The sequence below is a fragment of the Phodopus roborovskii genome, unplaced genomic scaffold (genome assembly GCF_943737965.1).
Source record: "Phodopus roborovskii unplaced genomic scaffold, PHOROB, whole genome shotgun sequence".
Classification (NCBI taxonomy): Eukaryota; Metazoa; Chordata; class Mammalia; order Rodentia; family Cricetidae; genus Phodopus; species Phodopus roborovskii.
This window is the reverse complement of record NW_026126571.1, coordinates 8,399,579-8,415,037: the sequence shown is the minus strand read 5'-3', so window position 1 is coordinate 8,415,037 and position 15,459 is coordinate 8,399,579.

Sequence of the window (15,459 nt, the reverse complement as noted above, 5' to 3'; positions counted from 1 at the left end):
ACCAGAGAAATCTCTGCTGTTTTCACTTTCAAAAATGACAGAAAGCATTAAGGCTGAAGTGTTCTGATCTATAAAGAAAACCATGTAGACAGCCCTCTAGAACACACAATAATTTTGCACGATGAATCAGCTCTTTTGTTTTAATAAAAAATCCTAGTTTGATTTTTTTCATGCATATGTTTTATATGTACTTTTGTTTCAAATTAGTTTGCATTCATATATAACTTATATATATATGCACACAAATACACACACATATATAATATGTATCGATATATATGGACACACATATACATATGTACATATACATGGACATCCATAGAGCACCAAAACTTTATTAACTTGAAATGAAAAACTGAGAGAAAATATACTTCTGATGAACTTAAATACACTTCCTTCTGAAAATGTGGTTTTTCTTTTTTCTTTCCTGTTACTGGATGTTAGTTGTGGGGGAATATTTTCTATCAATATGTTTTAAAACGCAAGAGCAAAGTGGTACAAAAAGGTAACTGTACTCAAAAATTTCTTTGTAAATACAATTTTCCAAGCAAAAGCAATTTTTGCTAAGACCATAATTGGAGCCAGATGTTTCATTGGTTGTACAGAATATTTTCCCATTTTTGGTTTCTGAAAATTAATTAAAAATTGATTGTCTCTGGCTAGAAAACATGTTTGCTTATTTGGTAGAACATTTTCAGAATGGTAGATGTTGCATTGATTTCATTCTGGTCCATAATGAAAGAGAATTTTCCCTTTGGTCCCCTAAACAGACAGAAAACTTCAACCATCAATGGTTCCCCTGTGTCTTTCCACTCTTCACATAACTCTCATAATAACAGACAAAACCCTTAAGGCTTTAGGATAGATACTGAGAGGACAGGAGAGATTGCTCTGTGGTAAGTGCTTGTTGGGTCACACAACAATTATCAAGTAAGAATCACAGTTAACAATATTTAGTTCATCTCCCATCAGGAGTTGATAGATATTACACAAATAATTAAAGTGGAAACACATTATTGATTGAAAAATCAAGGGTAAAAACTTCCAAGACAAAGGGTTACCACAGAGTAGGGACATAAAGGATCATCAGACGATGGAGATATCAAGGCCAAAAAGGTCAGTTTTCCTTATGAACCACCTGACAATATTCAGTATTTTCAAAATTTACTGTGGGCCAGAGAGATGACTCATTGGTTAAGAGCAATTGCTGTTCTTGCAGAGATCTGCATAGCATGAATAATAAAAACCCAGAGACAGATATTGGGGTTCAAGTTTCAATCTGAAGACCAGAAAAGCAAAGCTACCAGCCACTAGCTTTTACCTCTTCCTCAGGCTGAAAGGGCTGTCCTGTCCTCACAAATCCTCAGAGTACAATGCTGACTTCACTTCTCTCCACCAAGCCTTAGACTGCATTCCTATGCCTTTCCTGTCTGCAACTAAATCTCACAAGCAACCCTTTGCTTCTTCATTTTATATCTCTCAAATCCTGGGAATAAAGGTGTGAATATGTGGACTTATAAATCCATTATCTCAAATCACATGAGCAGAGATCTAAATTTACATTTAAATGAGTATTCCCATGTGTTGTCCATCTGTCAACTCTGTCAGCTAATTCCAATGATTAAAAAATATAAAATATTCAAACTTTAGGGACAATGTAATTGATTCCATGAAAGCATAGAGACTTTGTTTAACAAAGTTTGAATGTATTCTTGTGACAATATTTCTGGTTCCACATGAGTGACTTTTCTTCTTTAGGTCCCATCATTAGCATTTTATTTCTTTTGTTTTGTCTAAATAAACATTTTGTCTTTTTTCCAATAGCTTCTTCAGAATAAGAAGTTTTCTTGCGTTCAGACTATGATGAGCTATAGCCATACCAGAGACATAACATTTGGGGAAGAAAGAAAGCAGGGAAAACTAATCAGGACCAATCTGCTAAAATAAATTAAGCTTTACATGAATTCTACCATAAGGAAAATAAAATGTCCTTTCACAGATATTTATTACGGTTGGTCTAGTCTCCAAACAATATACAGACTCTATGCAGCGCAATTACTACCTAATTTTAATTACAGTCATCCTATCACATCTGAGTGATCAATGATGGATGACTTCTTTACAAAATCTTTCTAGGATTTTTATCTTTTTCAATGATTTCTCCGTTATGACAGCTTTAAATATAAATTTAATTAATTTACAATTACTAGTAAGTGTAGCAGGCATAATTATATGACTAACTCAATTGACAACTCCCCCGTCCCCCCGGCTTTGCTGGTCAGTGAATAAGCAATTGGACGGAATTAAGTAGACCATTGCACAGTCCTTTAAGTCATCTCAACAAATAGGCCAAGCTTCTCACCTTGTTGATGTGAACTCCATCACTTGATTTCGGGTATGCCTGTATATATGTCCTAATCAACCAATAGCATTTTTTATTTCCTTATACTAACAAAGAAGGAAAGAAAGAAAACTCAACTAGACACAAGGCATCATTATGTGGTATATATTTCTATTTGTTATATTCACAAAATTGGAAGATACAAGGAGTATTGCCATGAAAAGGGAGCATGAGGCAGGCCTCTGGCTGCCCCACCATCATTCCTTTCCCCCCTCCCACCTGAGCCACTAGGTAGTGGGCAGGCCTCTTAAAAACTGACTTTATAGCTTGCATTTTGATTTTTCCTCCAAGCTAGAGAGATGAAGTAATATACTCCTTTATGTTGCTGGCTACAGAAAGCTACAGGTGTTACTCAGTCATATAATCTCAAGGCTCAGCAACGAGACTCTGTACTACACTGTTACTCAGCTATCCAGTTTTCTAGGATAGGTGTTGCCAGTGTGTTTTCTAGTGATAGCTTAATGAGCTTACAATGAGTTTATCAGAAAGCAAATTCTTCATGATTTGAGAAGCATAGATATATAAACATTTATTTTTTTATTTTCTTTACTATGTAACTAAGTAAATGCATCCATATATTATATTTTAAGTTGTATGTGAATATTTCTGGACATGTAGGTTGATAAAATTACCACTTGATTTATAGAGAGGAATAGCAGGAATTCAGAATCCTGGAAACTCAAATTCTACCCACAAGTCATTGTCCTTTACCCTTGAAGTAATTTAAATAAATAAATAAATAAATAAATAAATAAATGTACAAGGGCCTAAAGTTAGTCTTATATACTAGCTTTTAAATTACATTGAGCCCTAAAGATTTGTGTGCAACACAAAACAATAATACTTAATGGGCTTCTCAAAGCTGGTGATGGATTAAAATAAGAATTGTCCTCATCTTTATACTCATGTTCAAGCTCCATTCCACATAAGTTCTAAATCTATTATTATTCTGTGTAGATTCAAGGAGGTGACACTGACTGAGATCAAACAACTGAGTGTGGCAAAGTCAGAACTGAAATTAAAATTTGCTTTTTATTTATTTATTGCTGATTTATTGTAGGCTTATTGTATGCCACGTAATAAATGCTACAAATACAGCACTAAAGTAGGCATGATGCTTGCAGTTTATGGAATTTCACTGGAGGGTCTGCTTAAGATTCAGAAACACCCATTCTTCTGTGTTCCCTGTGTTCTAAATACAAGTTGGGTCTGGAAGCCCCACATGAGCCAACCTACTGCTTAATGTCTTCTGTGTGAGTGCCATGGCTCATGGCCTCAGCTTCCCAGGGAGTAATGCTTCTCCACATCACCACTTTATCATATCAGGGTGGCTAGGTGGTTTAAGGTACCAGACTCAAGCTCAGTTTCCTTGTTTTTAAATTCTGAAACACATTGTCATTGTCACTAGGACACAAGCTGCTTCCCTTGTCTTTGTCTCATCTAGAAAGCTCTTTCTCCCGCATTTGAAAAATGCCAGTTAATCCTGACTAGCAATTAATTGCCTTGAAAAGTACCTTTGAGATTAGAAAAATGGAGTTTGTGTCAGTCTGAAGGCAACTCCTAAGAGATTCCCTAAGAGGAGGGGGAAGGGATGGTTTGTGTTGTCACATTGACAGAAACTAGAATGATCTTGGAGATGGGCTTCTAATCATTATGCTAATTATTACACTAATTGGTATAGCAAGATCCATCTTAATTGTGGGTGTTGTCATTCCCTAGACTGCATTAAATGAGAAAGGGAGCTTAACAGCAACATTCTTTTCTACCAGTTTCTTCACTATGGGTACCATATAGTCAACTCCCTCAAGTTCCTGCTGTTGTACCTTCCCTGGGAATATGAACAAAACTTGGAAGTGTGAGCCAAAAATAACAACAACATAAGACATGCTCCTCTCCCTCCCTCTCCTTTAAGCTGTTTCTGTGAGAGTTATTACCAGAGCAATGGGGATAGAAACTCTATTTGTAACCTGCCCTAAATGTGGGGGGAGGGGATCAGAGGTTGAATTGAATCTATGAGCAAATAACTCCACCCTTAGTTGTTTCCTTGATTATTCCTCTGCCGTGATGAAAGATCTCAGTAAGTCATTCACCTGTATTCCTCTACTATACAATTCATTTTATTTGAGAAATATAAAATCTAATCAAATTATGTCATTTTTAGACAGGTTTCTTTATTGTAATCCATAGACTATATTGAGAAGAATTTACCCCTTTAAACTTCAAAACCAATAAAGAAAAAGCAAAACCATGAAGACAGTATATAGTAAAGAGTGATAATATAACTATATTTAAAAACAAAAAACTTTTCAGTATATTAACAAAATCAAATTTTCTTTTACTAATTGGCAGGTATTTATGAACATTCTGAGTAAAGATATATTTATAGTAAGATTTTAATGCTATGTTAACTTGATCAAAAATACAGGAACATAATTAATCAAAGAGTAATGAAGGAATCTTTTATTCTGTTTCTTTTCTTTTTTTGTTCCTCTCTCCCTCCCCTTCCTTCCTTCCTTTCTTTTGTGTACTCTTTTTGTAATATATTCTCATTATAAAGATAATCAGCATTGCTAAATAATTCAACTTTTCAGACAAATATCATACTTATTAAAATATACAGGATACTTTTGTGCCACTTGAGTACAAAGGGACATCAGTCCTTTAATAGAACAATCTCTTGCTTTGTCTTGGTAGTTTGAGTCTTCAGGACTCTTTCTATGTTGTGAAAAGTTTGAGTACTTCTAGCTCCTTGGGTTCATGAATCTGAACATGCCACCTTTCATACTATTTTTGTTGTTGCTTTGAGTCAGCCTCATACTGTAGCCCAAGCTGATCTTGAATTTTGCCTACAGCATGTGTAAGCCTCCTATCCTTACTAATTATCTCCTTTGTGTTGAGACCATAGGTGTTTACCACCAAAGCCTACTCTTTCTCCTTCAAAACACAAAAGCTTTTTGCCAGCTAACTTCTGGAACTTTTCCTCATGAGAAGATAGCTCTTTGAGAAACTTTGTATTCTATAATTTAGTGAACCCTTAGTAAACATGGACTGTGATTGGCCCTGAGTAAAACCTTTGAAGGGAAGCAAGCTGAATGGCTAATAGAGGTTAGTTATACTTCAGGCCCAGGGTGGGAAGACACAGGTACTTTAGGGAGCAAACAGGCTGAATGACACTTAGACTCCAGGACTAAGGACAGGACAGGGTGAGTAGTCTATCAAACAGACTATGAGTTTGCCTGGAATGCTGTCTCCTTTAAACACAGACTACCACAGGGAAACAGAATAGCTGAATCTGAAACCGTTCCAAAGCCCCAGTAATGATTACAGTGAACACAGCTGCTTGACAACTAGGGTTTCAATGCTGTTACTTTTGTGAGACTAAGTCCTCTGGTGATAGCTGTTCATGAAGAACATTCAACTAACAAGTCCTCGATGGCATGTGCATCCTCTAACTGGAAATTCTATTGGCCACCCTGTATGGTTCAAGTTTGTCTCTGAATCTTTAGATTTGCTAATGACATTTTTTTCATATAGAACTTAATTCACTTCAGTGTTCTATCTTTAGAGAATCCAGACTCACCCTTAGCTGCTCCTTCTCCTTAATGGAATTAGTCAACATTCATTTAATACAAAGCCCAAATCCTGAATCATTGACCAAATTTTGGGGTTGTATCCTGCCACCAAAGTCTTCCTCTTCTACGTTTCCTAATAACTCTGAAATATTAGAAAAGACACCTGGCTAATAAAACCATTTCTATATTATTGAAACAAGAAGAAAACAATTTGAATCATCAAATATGTTTGTCAAAAGCATAGGCAATAGTATCTTTTTCATACATTGTATGGGAGAGTTTCTGTAAGCATTTGAAACACACAGGCATTCTGGAAGCTTCAGTACTTTCTAGACCATTTCCTCTACTACTCTAAGGACATAAACTTTATTGGCTAGTTGTCCAATAACGAATTGGAAGATTTAGTATGTAAGTTATAACAGGCAAGCCTGTTATGCAGCTTCCTTTAAAACACGCTTATTTTTCACCATCCAATTTAAAACCAGATTTAGTTAGCTTTCAACACTAACGGCAATTCATGGTGCTCCATCAAATGACTTACCATCATCCTCCCATGACACTTCCTTTAGTATTCCTGCACTCCATGGGATTTATACTGTATTTTAATTGTCTCTTCTGTATGTTTAAAACCACATTTTACACTGTGGGGTTTTTGTTGTTTAGTTTGCAAACATTACTCAGAACACGCAATAGTAAAATGAAAGTACTCTGTGTTTTCCCACACCTATGCTTGACTTCTTTCTTCCTTAGAATATTCCTACTTCCCTCTCGTTTCTTTTCTTCTTTTCTTCTTTTTTTTTTTTTTTGAAAACTTTATTAATTGTGTTAGCTTAGCATTACTAGTGTTAAAATAATAATTGAATGCTAAATTTGTATTTGTATGAAAGTTGGAGTTTGTTCTCCATTTCAGAAGGATGTTTGCATGATTCTTTCCTCTCAGGACTGCTAAATACCATGGCATTTTCTCGTTCTATAAGAGTTCTAATTAGAGATTTCAGTGTTTTTCATTGGTTTTCTCCTTTACATAATATGATATTTTTCTCTAGCTGTCTCTAACATTATGTCTTTAATTTTAATATGCTTCTTACCATAAATCTTTACAAGGATTATACAGAATTTATCTCATGTTATTTAAGCTGGCTTCAAAATCACAATGTGACCAAGGACGATCTTGAAATCTTGATCCATCTACCTCTACTCCTTGAGTGCCGGGATTATAGATGTGCATCACCACAGTCAGGTAATGTGGTGCTAGGATGGAAACCGAGGCCTTGTGTTTGCTAGGCAGCCACCCTACCATCTTATCTATATCCTCACACACACAGAGACGCAAGCACACACAACCATCAAACGTTATGTTTCCTTGGGTAATTTTTGGCCTGTTCTACTTTTCAAGTTCATATATTCTCTTTCAGCTATGACCCTGTTCTCTTAGGTTTTTTTTTTTTTTAATCTTTCTTTTCCCCTCCCCAGTTTTGATCTCTTAAATTTTTGTATCATATTGTGATTAGTTTCCATACAGTGATCATAGTGTTCAATAGTAATAATAAGATTCATAGAAAACATCTGTGTACATCATCTTAGAAGATGTTCACCCTAAAACATTTAAATTATAAATTGTTTTATTCCTTGTTTTCTCTTCCTTTCCTCTTCCCCTCTTCTCCTTCCCTCATTCTCTCTCCTTTCTCTCCCTCCCCCTTCCTTCCTCCCTCCCCCTGTCCCTCCTTCTTTGGAATTTCAAAATAATTGCTGTAATATATGAAACAAATAGAATCCTGCAATTAAATTCTTATGTTGGTTTATATTCCATCCTAGTCACAATCATGTATAAATAAAATACTCATGTTAATGACCATGAGATTTTATATAAATTGTTTATATACCCTTAAAAAATATACCCTGAAAATTTGGTATACCGAGGTGTGGATGTAAGTTAACTGAATTGTATTCCCAATACAATATATAATGTATTTGCATTATATGTGGTAGCCGTAATTATGGCCTGGTTAAATATATAATGTAGTTATAAATGGGATACTTTTTATCATGATTTTTTTGATCACTAGGCATAATTATGGCCCAGTTGTTTTCAGTTGAAATTAAAGATGATGAAAGGAGATATAATTCTGTGTCAAGTTGTCAAGGGGTGTACTTTTGATGGCTAATCCTCATTTTCTGCTTGATTATATCTGGAACAAATTAAAAGCCTATCATCTGGATATATTGGTGGGAAATTTTTCTAGATTGGATCATTTGTGAGAAGATCTAAGCTAAGTCTGGATCATTTGAGGTAGGATGAGCCACACTAAATCTGGGTTCTATTTGTGGTGGCCACCTATATAAAAAGACATGAAAAAGGGAAGCAAATGATGTTTTCCTGCTTGAATTTACTCTCACTTGCAAGTTCATATATCCTACTGCTGAGGCATTCCTTCACTGGCTTTAGGGCCTAATTCTTTGTGATTCCAATGTATACCAAAGATCAGCTGAAATTTGGTGTAGCAGCATCTTGCCTGTGAACATGCAACAGTTGCCACACCCCTTTGGGTGTGGCTTCAGGTGCAGATGGAAGCTGAGGAAAGCTTGAGGCATGGGGCTCTCTTGCTCTCTTGGGTCACTGATCTGATTGGAAGGGCAGAGACATACTGTGGCGGTTCTTTATTTTCCTGTGTAATTTGTTCTCCAATAAAACACATTGTTTATCTTGAATCTAGTGAAATCATTACAACCAAGTCTTCAATATCCAGCCATGTGGACTAAATAACTACTGGATTATTGGTCTTTCTATCATAAAACATCCATAAAACTCAATGGGCCACAGACTAAAGCCACTCCAATAAATCCAATTTTTGTATGTATGCATACATACATACATATACACATACATACATACATACATACATACATACATACATACATTTTGATTCTATCAGTTCTAGAGAACTCTCTCTGACAATAGCAATGGCATATACTCGACTTCAGTAGACTATTTAAATCAATGGCAAAAGTCATATTTTAAGAGTAATATGAAAAAGGATTCTTTTTTGACTCATGTACCTTCAAAACTATTAATTGTTACTTAATACTTCCCTGATTCCAGATCTCAATTTAAATGTTTCCTTGTATTTTACTTGTCCGTATTTACCATTCTCTATAAGTACATTTTGTAGCTTAGTTTTTAAGTGAAAGAAAATTAAAATATTCTTTATCCATTTCTCTAAATGAAGTAGTCATACTTTTGAGAGTGATAGTTCACAAACAGAAGTGCCCTAAATGTCACATACTAGAAATATAATGTTAAATATATTCAAAATTCAATAGCTTAAATAGTGTAAAGATACCATATGTTCATAGAGGAGAGAACTGCTAGATGGCAGGAATAGTTAGAATCAACACCAGAGGAATTATTCCTTTGCTGGCTTGAATATTCTAAATGTCTGAATTTGCAACATTCACATGTCGTTGCTCACTATATTTAAGGCAATATCATGAATGTGAATCCATATCTTTACATGCATATATTTACACACAGGTTGTTAGGCACAGAAATATGTCCTAGTTAATACTTTGTTTGGGTGATGTCTTCATTAGTGTTCTGTTACTGAGAAGAGCTAACATGATCAAGGCAACTGTTATAAGAGAATCCATTACATTTGTGGCTTTGTTGTTGTTTTAGAGAGTTAGTTCATTATCATTATGGCAGGGAGCATGGTGACAGACAGGCAGGTACTGGAGCAGTAACCTAGAGTTACAGCCTGATCCATATGCTGTGTGTGTGTGTGTGTGTGTGTGTGTGTGTGAAAGAGAGAGAGAGAGAGAGAGAGAGAGAGAGAGAGAGAGAGAGAGATAGAAAGAGAGAGAGAGACAGAGAGGAGAGATATGCTGGGCATGGCATGGGCTCTTGAACATCAAATCACACTCCTGGTGGCACACATCCTGCACATCCTCCAACAAAGCCATACCTAGTAATCTTTTTAATCCTTTTAAAGCCTATCATTCCCTGGCTAAGCAGCATTTAAGTAGTATGAGCCTATGGGGGCCATTCTTATTCAAACCATCACAGGTAATGAATGTGTATTTAAATAAATGTAGGGAACATGGTGTTTACGGATAAAGTTATCAGAATTTCAGGTGCTTTGTGGAATCTTTTTCTTGTGAAACAATGAGTTATTTCATAATTTGTAAGGATGGACATTTTGTTCGTTGGAAAATCTTGAAGAGAGTGAGAGACATCACCTATTATGAAGTTGTTAGCATTGTGATTGTTGTTAGCAAACATTAAGGTATGTAATAACTAACATAATGTTGATTCTTTGACACGTAAGTTAAAAATAAAAAACAAAAAACAAACAAACAAAAGAAAAAAAAAAACTGAATCTTTACCTCAATGTGGTACCTTGGAATTTTCATTAACAATATATCCACTTGGTACTATAGCTAGTTTTGCCATTAGGTATTTATTCATTTTTTTAAATTTTATACTTAACTTTTAATTATCTTATAGCACAAAAATCACCTGATTTAACATTTAATCTTTTAATCCTGTTACTTTCTCACTTCTTACTCCCTGAGCCCAATTTTTCTGGATGTTAAAATAAAATGTATTTAAAAACTGGAATTAGGGATGCAGGGACTGCTCAGCACTTAAAAGCATTTGTTGATCTTGTACATGTTTCAAGAACTCACATCTGTCTTTCAACTACATGTTACCACAGTCTCAAGAGATCTACTGTCATTTTCTGGTCTCTGTAGTTAATATGAACATGTGGTGCACAAATGTAAGTTCATACACCATTTTACATGAATACACCTTTTTACAATTTAAAATAAAGCTGGATTTTACATTCTTTACATTAATCGAATCAGTGAATTAAGAATATTTTGTATTTAGTTTAACATGGTGTTTATGAAATTTTATTTTGAAATGAAAGTATAGAATTGCTTATATACTTTTGGAATATGATTGGAGTTATATAAAATTCGGGGCATAAAGAAACTTAGGAGTGTTATCTTTGCTCATTAATATTTGAAATAATTTTGGGAAAAAGATGTTTCTGTTTATTGTAAAATCTATAAGAACTATCTCTGTATTAAGTATGCTATGCAAGAAAGTATTTATTGGGTATAGTTATAGAAGAGGTGGGTTTGGATTAGTAAAATAGTTTCATCTTTAAATATATTATCTATTGTCTATCATTTTATTCCTATCTATCTAACCAAATATTTGGTCTTGCAGTACACAAATTATAAAAATTGCATAAAACCTATACTTTGACTCTATACATATTCATTTTTAACCAAACTGCACCTAATTTCATGTAACTCTTATTTTCTTTTAGTCTACTGTATATTATTAGGCAAAACATTTCTAAAATGAAACTATTAGGCAATGATACACATAAAATAATCAATAATACAAGTGGGAAAATCCAAACATGTAGATCATTCCAGTAGAAACCTAACTAAAATTTCTCTAATCAAATTCTGTTTCATGCTAATCTGTATGCAAATAATCACATTAGTCAATTTGCATATTCATATTAAATTACTTGGTCTTAGCATCTGAGAAAACACAACTTATTTTCACAGTCTCTTCTCTATTATCCTAATGTTTATGTTAAGCTCTGTTGGTTATTATCCAACCATTTTAGTGGAATGCATTATTTTCCAGAATTACAATACTCCTATTGTTGGCTAGAAGTGATTAATTGCTGGTTGTATAATTACATTATAATGAAACACAAAGAAGGGTTGAAATAAAATGTTTGGGTTTGTTTCCTTTCTCCTGTTTATTTTGGAATTAACATTGGAGTTTTATTAACTATTATTAAAACAAAATTGTATATTTAAAATGTCAGCATGGTTTAATGCCAAGCAACTATAGATATCTAACTTTAAAATTTTAAATGGGACAACAAAATGGTTTGCTTATTAAGTAGGTCCTGAGATTACAAAATGAAATACATAATAAACATGAAACTGGAGAATTGATGTTTTTTAATTATTTAAATATTTAAATATTAAATATTAAATATTTAAATATTTAAATAATATTTAATTATTTTAATTAAATGAATTAAATCTTGAAATTTCAAGAGGATATTTCTATTAATAAGATCATGACTCCCATCAGCTTAAAGGAATCAACTTTGTTCCATAATTCTAGATTAAATCTTACATAGTCTGTTTTCAGAGATTACTCCCAAGTAATCTACTCTAATTCTTTTTATATCATCACATAAAACTAAGGAAAATATATCCAGATACATTGGACTCCCCATTTTTTAAATAGAGATAAATTCATGAAATAACTATTATATGTTTTTCAGAATGTTCAGAAATAAGTAATATGAGTTTTCAAGTTCTGAATATTACCTTTGGTCATCTAATCTCAAGGGAATCAGTCATTAGAAGGCATATATATATATATATATATATATATATATATATATATATATAGTCAATGATTAAGTTATAAAGAATCCAATGTTAGTGGAAACTACAAAGTTGAGAAAGAATCTATTTTGATGATACTCCTAAATTTTTGGGATTGCAACACAATTACATAATGAAAGACCTAAAAAGTAATGTTAATGATGGACTAACCTAGAAACCAATATCTGTTCCTTGGAATTTGCTAGCTTCCTCTCACAAGGCCCTGAGATAAGAAGAATTCACACTGCCCCTCCTTTCCTGTGAGTCAACGGGTGGTAAATAGGGTCAAGAGATAGCTGTAACTCTGGTTTGCCCAGACAAGATTAATTAACACACCTGAAGCCCTAAGGTCTGCTGACCCTAATAGCGAGACCATCTGGCCTCCAAGGGTCACGTACTCAATGGACAGAGGGTCCCACCCCCTCCCTAAGCTTGTGGGTTTGCCTTTAAAAACACCTGGGCCCAAGGGAGGGGGCTAGCCTGCGTGCTAGAGGAGCCCATTTGTGCAAACGTTTCCTGTTCATTAAAGCCTCTTGCGTTTTGCAGCAACTGGACTGGACATTGAGTTCTTGGGGTATCGACCGAACCTGGAAGACTCCTCATTCTGAGGGTCTTACAATGTCTCCTCTCCTTTTCTCCCTTCATACACTAACATATACTGCCCCCTGCCCTTTTCAAATTCATGGCCTCATTTTTCATTCACTTTTATTACATGTATATATGTGAAGGTTTGTACATATATATTCCTATATTTAACCTGCTCAATCTGTATAATGTTATTTGTATGGAATCTTTCAGAAATTAACATTTTTTTTTTTTTTAAATTGAGTAACCAATCGGAGTGTTGTTCCCTAGAGAGGACTAGTTCACCCTCTCTCAGCATTCCTCAGCTGCTTGTAGCTCCCTGTGTAGGGTGGAGGCCTTATGGGCTTTTCCCCATGTGCTTTGGAATATCTAATGGTGTCATCTTTTTCACCTCATCTTCCGTCAGTCATGTTGGTGAGACTTCACTCGTGTAGCTCTGGCGTTAGTAGGAGAGACTATCTCACAGCAAACTCCCTAATCTTCTAGCTATTAAAATCTTTCTGTCCTGCTTCCTCCTGTATCCTAAAACATATCGAGAAGTCCAACTTGTCGAACCATGCATTTTATGAGAGTTAGTTAAAGGGTTTGGGAGATGGAGAAGTGAACATGACTCAAAGACACCCGCATCACCAAAACTCACTCCAAACTGGGTGACCCCTCATAAAAGGTGGGTACCTGCAGTTCATTGCACAGCCAGCAGGCGGCTCAACACATTAGAGAGTGTCATTGTCAGATGAGTCAGTTGGTTCGAACCTCTTCCAGGCAGCCTACTGGTCTTCGATTTCTTCTAGAAAATTCTTGTTGTAACTACTACTTTCAGGTTTGCTCAGCTGGACTCTGCTGCTTCCGCATAGCTCCTCGGTCTCAGAGTCTTCTTTGTAGCTTATATGTTCTGAGAGAGACCCTCAGCAGACTTTACTGTTTGTTAAACTCTCGGATAGGGTGGGATAGGGTGGGACCTAGCTAGTGAATCTCGTCATTTTCAGGTACTCCGTGAAGCTATTTTGAATTGTTTGCTTTCTGTTTTACTGGGACTTCCTTGAGGGATGGAGGCTTTTACCTTGCCTGAACACACGCCATGTGTAAAATTCCCGTCCTAAAACACCTTGCTGTTTCACTTTCCCTTTACAACCCACACCTTAAGTGGTTTCCTTCCAAGGTAGAAGGTTCTAATCATATATTAAACTGCTACATAACAAGTAAAATATTGTCTTCATTCTTTCATATGAAGAGAAATATACCAACTGTGCATGATAAAGTCTTTGTTTTAGAATGTGTCATTCTTTCTGGATATACCTAAATTAAATATTAGATTTTTCTTTCTGATTGGTGTGTATTTGAAATCAGTACCATTACATTTTAAACTTTCATTGCTAAAAATGCAATGTACTATGAACCATGAAATTACTTTCCAGATACTCAGTCATCATTATTGTGACTAGGAAATGTTTGGTGAAAGTTTACTATACAACATGTTTATATTTAAGGCAACTGTACACATATTTTCTTAAGGTTTAGGTATATATCTAAAACGGTGGTGTTTTATTGCAAAGATACAATAAGGGTTAAGAAAGTATTTTTAAGATGGGAAGTGATGATATTAGAAAGAAGACAATGTTACTCTAGTGAAGAAAATGGATTTCTCCCCTCCCAGCATGAATAAATTACAGTTCAGTTGTTACCCTTTAATCAGAATTTTTCACATTGAAGGTGGACAAGACAAACCAACAGAGGGAAAAAAGTCCAAGAGAAAGCACAGAAGTCGGAGATCCACTTGTTCACACACTCAGAAATCCCTTAAAAAACACTAAACTTGGAGCCACAATATAAGCAGAGACTCCTAGGAAGACTTCATGTTTAAGAGTAATTGATCAACATATAATGACTTCAGTATTTCATGCTTGTGTGTGTGTGTGTGTGTGTGTGTGTGTGTGTCTGTGTGTGTGAGTACACATGTTCTTATTTGGTTACAGTTCGGTATTTTTTTTTCTTTTGGGGTGATGTTTTATTTTGTTTCTTGGTTTTGGGGAGTTTTGTTGATATACTGGATTCTATTTGTATTGTGAGAAAAAAAAAGTCAGGGGAGATATGGGGGAGATTTGTTAGGAAATGAGAGAGAGGAAGAATATACTCTAAACATATTTAATATTGAAATCATTATAAATAATTTAAAGCATAACACAAAGAAAGAAGACAAAGCTTACTGAAGCTGCTGTTGAACAGGATGATGTAAGAGAAGTAATTAAAGTGGATTCAGCTGTACATGGGAAAGCGCCCTCCACGTTCAAGCCAGTTCCTCCATTTCATTCTCTAGAGGGATTTACATGCTTCTTTCAGGTTAATAATTTACAGTATCCAATCCTGCTTCTTGTGGGCCTTGGCTGCCTTCAGATTGTGGATATGTTCCATGAGGATCTATTTTGTTTTGGATACATCTTCTTTCCATTCATTTTTTATTTACACACA